We start from the raw sequence: 14,888 nt of genomic DNA, 5'->3' as shown, positions 1-14,888 counted from the left end.
CCGCCTTATCCACTGAGCTTCTATCGGATGGTGAAGTAAAACGTCGGTCCCGGTTTCTCCTGTCTCGTCAGAGGCGCTGGAGCAGAAATCCCACGTTAGAGGAAGGCCATGCCCCGGGGGGCGTAGTGCCAATAGTTTCGTTTTTTTACGTAACTATTGATCATATTTGACTAAATTCTGGGGTTACAATGTATAAATCTCAAATTTTTCCAGCATACATTATTTCGATATGGACGCCAAGTATTTTGCTGGCGGAGTAACAAAATAACAATCACCAAAATAAGGACCTTGCTATATTTTTGCCTTCCTCACTGAGATAAGGCTATAATCCTGCTCTAAAAATGAACTTTTTATTAAAAGCTCGAAGACCCACCTTCATATATACATATCGACTCAGAATCGAAAACTGAACAAATGTCTGTGTGTGTGTATGTGTGTGTGTGTGTATGTGTGTGTGTGTGTATGTGTGTGTGTGTGTATGTATGTATGTGTTCAAAAATCTTGACAAGTTTTCTCAGCACTGGCTGAACCGATTTTGATCGAACCAGTTGCATTCGACTTGGTTTAGGGTCCCATACATCGCTATTGAATTGTTTGAAGTTTCGATAAGTAGTTCAAAAGTTATGTAGAAAAATGTGTTTTCACATATATCCGGATCTCAATTATATGCATGTAAACGATGTCCGGATCCATCATCCAACCCATTGTTGGTTAGGTAATCGAGAGACCTTTCCAACGAGTCCACAACATTGAAGATCTGGCAACCCTGTCTCGAGTTATGACCACTTAAGTGATATTTATGTACTTTTTTGAAGCCGGATCTTACTTAAATGTATGTAAACGATGTTCAGATCCATCATCCGACCCATCGTTGGTTAGGTTATCAAGAGACCTTTCCAACGAGTCCACAACATCGAAGATCTGGCAACCCTGTCTCGAGTTATGACCACTTAAGTGATATTGATGTACTTTTTTGAAGCCGGATCTCACTTAAATGCATGTAAACGATATCCGGATCCATCATCCGACTCATCATTGGTTAGGTAATCAAGAGACCTTTCCAACGAGTCCACATAATTGAAAATCTGGCAACCCTGTCTCGAGTTATGACCACTTAAGTGATATTTATGTACTTTTTTGAAGCCGGATCTCACTTAAATGCATGTAAACGATGTCCGGACCCATCATCCGACCCATCGTTGGTTAGGTAATCGAGAGATCTTTCCAACGAGTCCACATCATTGAAGATCTGGCAACCCTGTCTCGAGTTATGACCACTTAAGTGATATTTATGTACTTTTTTGAAGCCGGATCTTACTTAAATGTATGTAAACGATGTCCGGATCCATCATCCGACCCATCGTTGGTTAGGTAACCTTTCCAACGAGTCCACATAATAGAAAATCTGGCAAACCTGTCTCGTGTTATGACAACTTAAGTAATATCTGTGTACTTATTTTTCTGGACCTTAAAAAAAAAAATAGCTGAAATATGAGTCCAAACCTCTCATATTACCCATTGTTGGTAAAAAGTGAGGAAGGCATCAACCACACAGGTGGATTAAGTTAGTTTTTTATATATATATGTCCCTCTACTCAGACCGTGAATGTAGAGGGGACTGGCAAAAAAAAAATACAATTCTTGGATCCAACATTTCAACTTAAAAAAAATAAAAACAGAAAATCATACAGAGCCAAAAACTAAAAATTTTCCCAAAACTTGAATTTTGTTTAATTGCCAGTAATGTGTTGAGTTGAGCCTCTTCATTCAAGGCAACTTCCCCTTTGAGCTTCTAACCGGTCCACCATTTCAGAACCCACTTATACTACCAGAACGTGCAGAGTCTGCGTTCGGAAGCGAAGCAGAAGGCCTTCCTGGCTGAACTGATGCAATGCCTGTACCCCGTCGTGTGCCTCACGGAAACGTGGTGGCATTCCAAAACCGATGCAGCGGAAGCATTCGGCACCGGGTACGACGTGTACCGCACGGACCGGAACGTCCGCAACAGCCCCAAGAAGCGAGGAGGTGGCGTCGCTATCGCCGTAGCGAAAAGCCTTAAAAGCAAAATCCTGAAAGTCCGAGGATCAGCTGGATTGGAGCAAGTTTGGGTGAGCATCGTCAATAAGCGGAGGAGGTTTCTTGTCGGGTTGCTCTATCTACCTCCACAGTGGGCAAAGAGGCAAACATTTATGTGGGCCCACCTTAAAACGGTGGCGAACATTCAACGCAGTCATCCAAACTACAAAATAATTGTAGTTGGTGACTACAATCAATCTCTTGAGTGGGAAAAGTCTCCCAAGGTCGGAGCCCAATTGATTGGAGGCCAACGGCTTAAACCTCCCTCCAAGGTTATGCTGGAAGGATTCAAGGGATGGACGCAACTCAATTGCGTTCAAAACCACCAAGGCAAATCCCTTGATCTGGTGTGGTCCAACAAAAGTACTCAGGCCTTGGTCAGTGAAGCCAAAGCCTTGAGCAAAGTGGATAATTTCCATCCTCCGCTGGAGTTTTTTGCCTAGAAAGGCAGAGCTTGGAGGTTCCGTACCTTATAAGTACAGAGTGTTGGGTGTTAGGGTCCCACAACTTTGGGCTGCTGAAATTTTGATTTCACGAAAAAGTTTATTTCCAGTTTTGTTGACGAGTTCACGTTTCCAAAAGTAGTCTAGAGTATCGACATTCCAAGTTACAACTACTAAACTACCCACAGAAGCATATTGGTCTTATGTGCATTTTTTGAGAATATTTTAAATTGTACATATTTAGTTTTTTTAAGTTATTTCATTCATCTAACTATGGAATCCACAAAACTAAGGGTCCTCAAAAATTCATAACAAAAGGTTAATGTTGGCTAACTCAAAAGTGACAAAATTTCACATGGGACAACTATGCTTTAATGGGCAGTGAAGTTCATACATGGTTTATTGGAAACTGGGTAGATATGGTGTTTTAAAAATGATTAAATTGACGTCATAGCCCTTAACATGACCATAACCAAAGCAGCGATTCTAAACGGGGATACCTACCCATCATTTAACGGCTATTATCTTCTTTAGTCAAAAACGAAGTTTAAGCTCCAGATGGTAGAGGATGTTTCAATGCATCTTCTTAAACTTGAATAACACAAAAAATAGTGTTTAGTTTTGGCAGCCGAAACGAAAAACCAAACATCCTGAATATTCGATTCTAACGGGAAATTGCATTGAAGAAGATTCGGTGGTGAACATTCGTTTTCTCTTCTTTAAGTAAACTTAAAGTAAACTCAAAGAACAACAGTTTCCCTACCCCAGTTATCCAAACAGTATTTGTTATTATTTTGACAACATTCAAGAAAACATTCCGTACTTCGGTTCTTGGAAGATTAATTCCCTCCAAGGCAAGCCAGTTTTACTCTAAAATTCCATATTTTGATTAACATCAAAAGCAAAACGTCAACAAAACTTGAATTTGAACAATGTTTTGTATTTTATTTGGCCAACAATCACTTCAAAGTTGTGGGAAACATTCACGCTCTTAAACATTTAAAAAAAATATCCAATTTGTTATATCCATCTTGTAAAATAAAAGTATTTGTTTCTTTTCTTTGGAGACTTTTTACTGAACGGTACTAAATCCTTAAACCGGTGGAATTGCATTTTTTTTAAATAAAAAGTTTAAAATAATAGGCCGATATAATATTTGGCATCATGAAAGCAGGGCTTTTTCCGCCATTTTTCGGAGTGAAGCAAAATATTTCGTGGGAGATCTGGTGCAACTTTTTTTACATCGATTTTATAGGACATTTGTTCAGGAAAATCGCTGAAAATCGATGAATTACTTACCCATTAAAAGTCTTATGATAAATCATATTATTCTTAAATACTTTACCAATATTTTACCTCCAATCAGAACTTTTCAAAATCAAATTTATCACATTTATTTTTTTTTAAATACATTTTTAGAAAGATTCTTAAAGCTGTTCTCTGGTATCTGTTTGGTTTGAAAATGTTTTAAAAGGTTTTTGGTGGAATATGGAAAAGAATTGAATACCGTAAACCGGGGTGACTTTGATAGGATTTCAATTTGTTTTTAGAATATTTTCAAACAGGTACGGGTTTTCTCAAGATTATTATTTTTAAAACATGTACTGGGGTAGACTACACAAAGTCCATGCACTATTTCGGAAAATAGTTTTTTCAACAATGTTTAGAAAAATAGTTACGTTAAAAATTCTTAGTTTTAATTCTGGGGTGACTTTGATAGTCATAGTTTTTTCTTGATAAAATCATATTTAAGATGTTCAAACTTTATTTGTACGCTAAATGTACCATTACTAAAGTAGCTGATATAGTTTTTTAAGAAAAAATCAATGTTTATATTTAGTTAACTAAGTGTATAATCTTTTTAGCAAAATACATATAAATTTTAGGTAAAATTGTTAAAAAGTCGGAATTTTGCTTAAAATTTGTTGAAACTAGTTTTGTTTATAAAATTATCGATATATATTGCATTCTATACTGAATTCAATGCACGAATCACAAGTTTCACATTTTACATGAAATTTGTTCAACTGAAATTGCCTATAAATTTGGAGATTTTTTATATTGTGTTTTAAAAACACATATTATTTATTATTTACAAACTTTTTTAACCTTCTCCTAGTGGAAAATTGTCAAAAGAATCCGAAAATGCATTCCGTTTTCCAATTAATAATCATGTTCATTGAGAAAATCAGGACACTTTGAGAAGTTTAAAATAATGACTTTCATCAACATTTTCTTAACTTTTTAAACTTGTCAAAATTTTATGAAAAGTTCTGCTTAAGGTAGTTTGAACACTTCTCTACCACGGTCAGTATGTTTCTAAACCATTCCTTACGTATTTTAATTGTACTCTTCATTTTGTGGAAAAATCGCAAACCTATCAAAGTCACCCCCGCTATCAAAGTCACCCCGTTTTACGGTATATAATTTTGGGAACCTATTCGGTAATAAATAGTTTTTTAATGAGTTTAGCAATGTTGAATTCCGGGCAGTTTGTTGCTCCACTCTATGACAAATTGTATGAAGATAAGTTTGATCGTCTTGGATTTTCCTGTTTTGATTTGGGGTAATTTCAAAGAAAGTTAAAAATACGGTAAATATGATCGAAAACTTTTAATTGGAGATCAAATGTACAATTTTGAGTAATTAAATATTTTTTTATGCATTTGTACATGAATCCATCGATTTTCTGCAACTTTTCTGAAGCAAGGTTGTAAAAAATCGAAATTTTAAGCAACTATTCAGAAAACATTACCTAAAAATCGAATAAAAAAATTCAAAACAAAAAGTTGCACTAGAACCTACCTCACGCAGCCCCACATTCCATCCTCTGCTTTCATGGTGCCAAATAACAGACGTGCCGATTTATTTTATCTTAACCCTTCTTATGGGTTCTTTTCGACTGGTACACTTGTTGCGAGTTGTTTGTGGCAATTTCAAATCGTTTGATCTGTTTTATTGACTGAGAAAGCCATAAACAACTCTTAACTTTGCTCTACAAAAAAACAACTCCGCTCAAATGCAGTTGCATCAAAGTCGGTAAATTATGATGCAAAAAGGAATCGTGAGGGCCGAGATTCGTGGCCCTAAATTTTATCATGCTTGTCTAGCGCCTTTTCCAACAGTACTAAGCCCGCTTGCTGGATAAAGCACAGTTCTACTCCTATTCATGACTAATCTGTGATGTCTATTTTTAAAATCAGCATGTTTTGTTTTTGTTTTCTCTTCTTCAGATCTAGATGTCACTCGGTGCCGAAAGTGGGTGGACGCAGCCCAAAGCAGGAAAAACAAAACCATCACCGGAAATGTTTCAAAATGGCCCCACTCTCCAAGGCAGAAGTGGGCAGTGCAGTGAAGTGAAAGTGATATTAAAATTGTTATCAATTAGTGCAGTGCAAATCAGTGCAAATTCAGAATTTTCGATGTAATTTTGGAATCTGTGTCATTTTCGGAGTTTCCAAGAGTTTCCCTAATCGATTGGCCATTTTAAAGTTGAAAATTGCTCAATCGGATTCTGGGAAGTTGAGGAGCTCAGTTTTTTACGAAAAAAGATTAAAATAAAATCTAAACAAAACATGCGTTTATTTTGTTTAAATAAGTACGAACAAAAAAGAAACTCATCAGTTTTTATCGTCTATTACTCCACCATCTATCTCTATTCCAAAGCAGTCTTTTGAATTGGGCAAGAATAAAAAATAGTTTTAGCAAATCTTCGTTATCAGCAGTCAGAACCTTTGTCATGCTAGTTAAAACAAGTATTAATGTTAACGAGCGTGTGACGTAATCGATGGTCAAATTCAATTTCTTCCAATTCCTTTTTCATCACTAAATTGCGTGTAACAAACAAAAAAAGCCAATTAGTCATCATAACCTTTTCTCAAAATAAGGCGTTTTCATTCTTCTCTTCAATAATATGTATCAAACGACGCTTATTCCATTCGAAAAATGTATTCCTGTTGGTAAAACTGGTCAACCTTTAAAAATATTTAATGATAAAAAAACGATTCTCTAGTTTTTAAGATTTTTTATTGCAAGTAAACACTTTTACACAACGTTCCGCCATCAACCTCAATTAAAATGTAAACAATTTCACTGTCCCGGCAATGCCGGCATCTTATTGACATCTTAGTTTTCCCGCCTTTTTTGTTGTTTTTAGATTACTCAGTACACAGCTGTCATTCACGCGAATGGCGTCAAATTATAAACCGGTTTCGAACACAAGTTTTCGCGACTAAGGTTTGAAAATTGAGTAAATGATGTGGTTTATTTTTTCAATGCTTCTTTCAACATTAAATAATTAATGTTAAAAAAAACATCCAAATCCATTTCAAATCATTCAACAAATCAAAGTTAAGGTATTTTATTTAAATAATTTGAGCACTAAAATTGAAATATGTTATTTGCTATGGTTTCATTTTTTGGAAGCCATTTATTTTTGAAAACAAAGAATGAATTAAAAATATAGGTTTTGAAATGCTTTAAAAATATTTGTTTAAAATCATTATTTTGACTAGATATTTAATATTTTTTTTTGTAAGAAGGCCGTTGCAAATATTTTTTGAAGTTTATGTCCCTCTACTCTGCCCAAAGTCGGGGGAATATTTATGAAGAAATTATGAGCCATGGTTTCAACTTTTTAATGATTTTTTTTTTTTTTTTTTGAATGCATTCTACACCTGTCCAGTTGGTTTGCCATCATTAGTTTCCAAAATATTCAAGTATTGACAAAAAAAAATATTTTTTGAGAAAAATAAAATTTTTGCGGTGCTGTTCATTGGAATTCTATACAAATTCAAAACATTTTCAAACAAGCCCAAACATGCTAAATATGATTTGGTTATCAATGCAGAAAAATGCATTTTTGATTGTTTTTAGTTGATTAGACTTTTATTTTCATGGAAATTTTGAAGTTTTTGGAAAAATATTTTTTTTGCCCCTGATTTTTCAAACCAATTCTAGAGGGGGGGGGGGCGACATAAACTTTGAAAAATATTTGCAACGGCCTAAATGCAAAGTAAAAATCTAACTATTTTCAAGTTTTTAAAAAATAAGCATTTATGCCTGGCTAAGCAATATTCTTTTTAAAAGTGTTCGCTCAAATCCAAGATGGAATTTTATTTCAAATAATAAAATAATCAAAAACAAGTATGATTACATTCAGGGGACATCCAAAAACCACGTGATCAACTATCTTTAGTTGAAAATGATTATTAATGGGCTGTAATTGATCGTCAAAGTGCTGATATGGCCATATTAGAGGTACGATGGAGTTAAATGCTGTTCCCCTACCATGCGCCTCCATTGAAAACGCGATCAAAAAATAAATTTTAATTTCGATTGTAGTCCTTGAATTGATATTACCTGATAGACTTTTTTTAGAGACTTCGTACAAAATTCCAAAATCCAAACATCAAGTATTGTATAAATTTTACTTGACTGGTCATAACCAAAGACAGGGTTATCAAATCTTCAATAATTATGACTCATCACAATATTAGCCATGTTTAGGGGTCATATTTTAGGTTAGAAATTAAACATTTTCAACAAACTTAAGACATTAGTTGACTAAATGTTTTTATTTTCTGATTTGGTATAAAACGTTTGGTATAGATATAACAGATCATTGATAAGTTTCTTTTAAAGTTATTATAAGGCTTTTATGAAAAAATAAGTTTGTCAAGGAACATTTCGAAAAGAAGTTGAATATTTTAAAAAAGTTAAATGGTTTTTGTAATTGATTCTCTGTAATAAAAAATGGAATTCTTCGAAAAAAAAATTAGTGAAAACATAAAGCCTCAAATCACAGTACAGAAATGTTGGAAATACACATTTGTGCCAGGTTCAATATTAAATTTAAAGCAAACATTTTCATGTACAGTCCAGACTCGGTTATCCGAAGGCCTTGGCAAAATTTCGAATTCGATCGAATCACAAGAATTTTTTTTTTTCGTTGTCTTTTGGATGGCCCCTAAACAAGCTTCAAGTGATTAAGAACTTTAAATCCATGATGACGACTAAAATGGCGGTGATGAAATATTGAAAAATGTATTTTTTTAACAGGCAATCAACCATTAAAATTTGACTAAAATGGAGCTCGCAGAACTCGATTTTTTTTTGTTCGTGATTCGGTTATCCGAACATCGGAAAATCCAGGCTTCGGATAATCGAGTCTGTACTGTAACGGTAAAAAACAAAGAATATCTCGCTGGCAAAAGTGTCCTACCCCCCGTAATTTTAGTGAGCAGAAAAACGCTTGAAGAAAGCTTTTTCGAAAACCAATCTCTGAAGGCACTCGCTGTCAGAAGTTCTATGAGTAAACAAAAACATGTGACATCCTTTACTCTAATTTTAAAACTTGTATAAATTTCAGAGAACTTGTTGCACAATTACAATTTTCTTCCCGCGTAGGACTTGGCGTGAAAACGGAGTCGAAGGAAGTCGACCCCCAATGTCTCACCCCTCTAGTTGTGGATGACGATGAGTTGGAGGAGGTGAGCGAGTTGGTGTACTTGGGATCGCTGGTAACCGCCGACAACGACACCAGCAAAGAGGGGAATCGTGCGTACTTCAGATTACGGAAGACGCTCACATCAGATCGAGTGCAACGCCGCACAAAGCTGACGATGTACAAAACACTTATTAGGCACCGGTAGTCCTCTGTGGCCACAAGACCTGGACGATGCGGCAGGAGGACGAACGTGACCTTGGAGTCTTCAAACGGAAGGTGCTACGAACGATCTGAGGTGGACTGCAGGTGTCTGACAGAGTGTGGCGAAGCACGCGTTTCACCCAGCCTAAGATCGAGAGGCTCAGGTGGGCCGGCCATGTCGCCGGAATGGACGAGGGCCAGCCTGTCAGACTGCTTTTTAACCGCGCTGAACCAGCTGGAGGAAAAGGAAAAATTGTTCCGACTTTTAAAACGAACAATCCAACCAACAATTTCTTTAGTAGCCATCATTGGCTTGTAATCCATTTGCGGTTCCGGATTAGCCTATGTCAAGCATGGATGTTCGCGTTTTTCGATGCAAAATTCTCCCACCATTGAGTAACTAAAGGGTTTGATGGCGGCCTGAAAAATGACCTTTTATGTCGAACCACCAGAAAAAAAACGTGCAATAAAACATCCGACCATACACGGGAACACAAGTGGGAGCTTTTGGGTCTGCCTAGGGGAAAATCTCGTATCTTTGGCAGGTTAAGCTCTCGCTCCTAACTCCATCCAATTTACTGATTTTCACTATTTAAACAACTACTTTTGCAAAACTTTTGATAGAAACTTGCTTGCTCACTTCTTATTCAGCTATTTATCACTCAATTTCAGTTGAAAACGCTTTTAATTAGCTTTAATTGAATGTCAAAGTTCTGACCTGCCAACATTAGAGGCACGCTGGAATTAGATGCTGTTCCCCTACTAGTTGTAAGGGTTTAAAAAATAATAAAACAACGATGTATTTTTTTGCATCGCTCGTCACGAAATTTCTACGCTGGAGGGTGGTTAATATCTCTGTGAAACAAGACTCAAGATAGTTTTGTTTTTTTTTCATGAAAATATTTTTTCAATTGAATTGAAGGTATAATTCCAACGTAAGTATATTTATCTCAAACTCAGTAATGATTTTCAATTTATAATTATTTTTATTTTTAGGTGACTGAAATAAAACGCCAAGTAATTTTGAAAATGTTTTAATCGTAACTGTAAGTAAACTTTTTTTAACGTAACAACTAAACTTGAATCTATTCAATGATGTAATTTGTAAGAAACTATTTCTAAAGATTCAGAAAGTGAGCTCTGATCTTTGAATTTTGAAAATATGTGTACTGTACTGGGAACCAGTTTGTGTGGAGAAGCATGGTGCTTTTAATTCGATTAATGAATAATGAAAGTCACCCCGGTTTACACTTTGATAGGATTTCAATTTGTTTTTAGAATATTTTCCAACGGGTAAGGTTTTTCTCAAGATTATAATTAAAAAAAAGGAGCTGGGGTAGACCACACAAAGTCCATGCACTTTTTTGGAAAAAAAAAGTTTTATTCAATAGTGTTTAGAAAAATAGTTCCGTTAAAATTCTTGGTTTAAATTCCGGGGTGACTTTGATATCCATAGTTTTTCTTGTTAAAATCATATTTAAGATGTTCATCCTAAAGTAACTGATATAGTTTTTAAGAAAAAAAATCAATGTTTATATTTAGTTAACTAAGTGTATAAGCTTATTAGCAAAATACATATAAATATTAGGTAAAATTGTTAAAAAGTCGGACTTTTGCCTAAAATTGGTTAAAACTAGTTTTGTTTATGAAGTTATCGATTTTTATTGCATTTTATACTGAATTTGAAGCACGAATCACAAGTTTTCACATTTTACTTGAAATTTGTTCAACTGAAATTGCCCATAAATTTGGAGATTTTTTTTATTTGTGTTTCAAAAACACATATTATTTATTACCTACAATTTTTTTTAACCTTCTCCTAGTCAAAAATTGTCCAAAGAATCCGAAAATGCATTCCGGTTTCCGATTAAAAATCATGTTGAGCAATTCTCTACCAAAACCGGAAATGGATTTTTACTTGTATTTTTTATTTGACTCAAACTTTGTGGGGGCCTTCCCTATGACCAAATAAGCTATTTTGTGTCATTGGTTCACCCATACAAGTCTCCATACAATTTTGGCTGCTGTCCATACAAAAATGGTATGTAAATATTCAAACAGCTGTTACTTTTGAGTGAATTTTCTGATCAATTTGGTGTCTTCGGCAAAGTTGTAGGTTTTTTTGAGGACTATTGAGAAAAAAAAAATAGGTAAACGAAAAAAATATGCAGATTTTTTAATCAAGTTTTTTTTCACTGAGACTCAATTTCCCAAAATATGTATTTTTTTTATTTTCGAGATTTTTTGATATATTTTAGAGGACAAAATTCCGCAACTTTTGAGCCATAGAGAAACATGGCCAAAAAATCTGCCGCCGAGTTATGAATTTTTGAAAAAATAGTGATTTTTGGAAAAAGTCGAAGTTTCATGCAAAAACAAATTTAACGTTATTTTTAATTGCAAAATTAAATTTGCAATCGAAAAGTACTTCACAGATTTTTTGATATAGGGCTCCGTATTCAAGATGTAGCCACCAAAAGTGTGATTTTAGCGAAATATTTGCAGTTTTTCGATTTTCAAAAATAGTGACCATTTCCAATTTCTTTTTTAAAGTTCAGAAAATTTGCTATAAAATTGTCTAAGAGACATTGAAGATTAGACCTCCAGTTGCTGAGATAGAGCCGCTTTAAGAAAAAGAAACACGAAAATTGAAGTTTTCTAAGTCTCATCAAAACAACCCACCATTTTCTAATGAAGATATCTCAGCATCTAATGGTCCGATTTTCAAAATTAATACATAAAACATTCGTGAAATTTTCCGATCTTTTCGAAAAAAATATTTTGAAAATTTTTAAATCAAGACTGACATTTCAAAAGGGCCAAACATTGAATACTACGCCAATTTAAAATGCTAGTCTTGATTTAAAAATTTTCAAAATATTTTTTTCGAAAAGATCGGAAAATTTCACGAATGTTTTATGTATTAATTTTGAAAATCGGACCATTAGATGCTGAGATATCTTCATTAGAAAATGGTGGGTTGTTTTGATGAGACTTAGAAAACTTCAATTTTCGTGTTTCTTTTTCTTAAAGCGGCTCTATCTCAGCAACTGGAGGTATAATCTTCAATGTCTCTTAGACAATTTTACAGCAAATTTTCTGAACTTTAAAAAAAAAAATTTTTCGAAATGGTCACTATTTTTAAAAATCGAAAAACTGCAAATATTTCGCTGAAATCAAACTTTCGGTGGCAATATCTTGAAAACGGAGCCCTTTATCAAAAATTCTGTAAAGTACTTTTCGATTGCAAATTCAATTTTGCATTAAAAAATAACATCAAATTTGTTTTTGCATGAAACTTCGATTTTTTCCAAAATTCACTATTTTTTCAAAAATTCATAACTCGGCGGCAGATTTTTTGGCCATGTTTCTCTATGGCTCAAAAGTTGCGGAATTTTGTCCTCTAAAACATATCAAAAAATCTTGAAAATCAAAAAATACGTATTTTGGGAAATTGAGTTTTAGTGAAAAAAATTGATTAAAAAATCTGCAAGTTTTTTTTCCGTGTACCAATTTTTTTCTCAATAGTCCTCAACAATACCTACAACTTTGCCGAAGACACCAAATTGATCAGAAAATTCTCTCAATAGTTGCAGCTGTTTGAATATTTACATACCATTTTTGTATGGACAGCAGCCAAAATTGTATGGAGACTTGTATGGGTGAACCAATGACACAAAATAGCTTATTTGGTCATAGGGAAGGCCCCCACAAAGTTTGAGTCAAATCAAAAAATACAAAAAATAAAAATGGTCGAAATCGGCCGATTTCGTAGAGAGTTGCTCTGTTCATGGAGAAAATCAAGACACTTTGAGATGTTTAAAATAATGACTTTCATCAACGTTTTCTTAACTATATTTAACTAACTTTTTAAACTTGTCCAAATTTTATGAAATGTTCTTGAGGTACTCTGAATACATCTCTACCACGGTCAGTATGTTTCTAAACCATTCCTTACGTATTTTAATTGTACTCTTCATTTTGCGGAAAAATCGCAAACCTATCAAAGTCACCCCGTTTAACGGTACCGAAATTTCGCAAAAACGCTTTTCTTCAGAATTGAAACGTTCATATTCCCGCTTCAGGTTGGCGTCAGTTTGCTCGGAAATTTGAAAAGCCAACACAGTGCCAAAAAGTCATCCTACTTTTCGAAACAAGTGCTGAAAACTTTAACTTCAGGGCTCCAATGAACATTTCATTGCTGTTATTTGAAGGGACAACAAATAGGTAATTTCAAACGAAATTCAAAAAAGATCAATGTTGTCTATTTCTCAGAGAATTTGACCTCATCAGATTTTTTCTAAACCATAATCAACTGGATTCTCACCACTGTAAAGAAAAATGCTTACCTTTTTCCCAGGGAAACGCCCTTCCTCTTGTCGTTCACTGTCCGCGCATGCAATCGTGGTTAAATCTGAAAGTGCACAAGCAAAAAAGATGGAGTTGAAAAATGACGTCGTCGAGCGTGGCTTTCATGTCGTAGCCGCATGAGAGAGAAGGAGAAGGTACAAATATTTCATGCATTCAAAATTAAAACAAGGAAGCGCCTAATGACCGACCTGGGTTCACTCCAGGGAAGGTTTGGAACCCGTAAGTCTTGTTGAACTTTTGGCCAAACTTGTCGCTGAGGGCGGAGAAATATTGCCCAATGGCGTGCCAAGCGGCCATAATGTTTCTTACGAGCTCGTGGGCAGTTCTAAGCTTTTTCCTCGATGGGGGACTATCTGCCAAGGAATATTTAGCGGAACCGAGATACCGACCGGCTCGTTTTGGGCGTGAAGAATAGGATACCGTGGGCTTGGCGTTTGGACGGCACACCACAGCAAGGTTAGTACAGCCCAATCCTACCCCGATTGTAATGGCTTTTTCCGGTTAGAACTCTCCACGGGGCAAAGTTCTTCGTCAAACTCCTCGCCAAACTATCCGCAAAAACCGCAAACACACGCTCGCCGCGACTCACTCCCTATTTAGTCATTGTACAGAAAGTCCCCTCCCAAACTCGCTCACCCGGGAGGGAAAAGCTCCTCTTCCCCGAAACTCAAACCCCTTCAATTAGCGGCCGCGTTCGCGAACATTTTGTGTGGCCACAAACTTTTGCGGCAAAGACACACGCAATCAAAGTGAGTTCACCTGGGAATGCGAGGCCTAACGAAGGGCTCTCCAGGCAGAAGTCAACTTTCGGCAACAACTAACTCAAAGGTTTCGGTACCGGAATTTGGGACGTGATGTTTATCGGATGAATTTATTTGCTTTTTGCGACGGAGAGGGGCAACCTCTTGACGGTTTGTGACTTTCGTGAGGTTTTCCACGAAGTCGCCCACCGCTTCGCGTAGATCTTGGAGATTGTAATTACGAACTCATTGTGTGTCCCACTTGAGGAAAATCTCCAAACGGTTCAACTCCAATTGAAACAGTTTGGCCCTCCTTCCCAGAATTTGACCCCAAAAACGCCGTCAAACTAATGACTGTGTGAAAACCCCCCGCAAACAAGAGGGGTTGCAAAGGATCCTTCACGTGCTCATTCCAAGAAGACTACAACTTTCATAATTAACACGAGCCCTTCCCTCTCAAGCTCGAAAAGTTTCCCGGAGGTAGCACAACAACATCCTTCCGGTGATATCCGTGACACGTCAACCTGGGTGATGCAAAGGTCCTCAGCAGAGAGATAAGCCTTCACCCACACACGTTAAAATTGAAGTCTACTGTACTATTTGGCTATT

The 14,888-nt window shown here is 35.7% G+C and overlaps 1 protein-coding gene across 2 annotated transcripts in view; it reads right to left on the bottom strand.

The window, feature by feature from the left end:
- Window positions 1-14,888, bottom strand: part of LOC6054058 (kin of IRRE-like protein 1) — an 807,298-nt gene that overhangs the window by 608,940 nt on the left and 183,470 nt on the right. For both annotated transcript variants that reach the window (XM_038257417.1, XM_038257418.1), the window contains exon 2: window positions 13,518-13,582. The gene's annotated coding sequence lies outside the window, so the exon portion shown is untranslated. The remainder of the gene's footprint in view (window positions 1-13,517; window positions 13,583-14,888) is intronic.

The sequence above is a fragment of the Culex quinquefasciatus genome, chromosome 2 (assembly GCF_015732765.1).
Source record: "Culex quinquefasciatus strain JHB chromosome 2, VPISU_Cqui_1.0_pri_paternal, whole genome shotgun sequence".
In the NCBI taxonomy this organism is placed as follows: domain Eukaryota; kingdom Metazoa; phylum Arthropoda; class Insecta; order Diptera; family Culicidae; genus Culex; species Culex quinquefasciatus.
The sequence above is the reverse complement of the archived record's forward strand: the minus strand, read 5'-3'. Positions and strand labels throughout refer to the sequence as shown.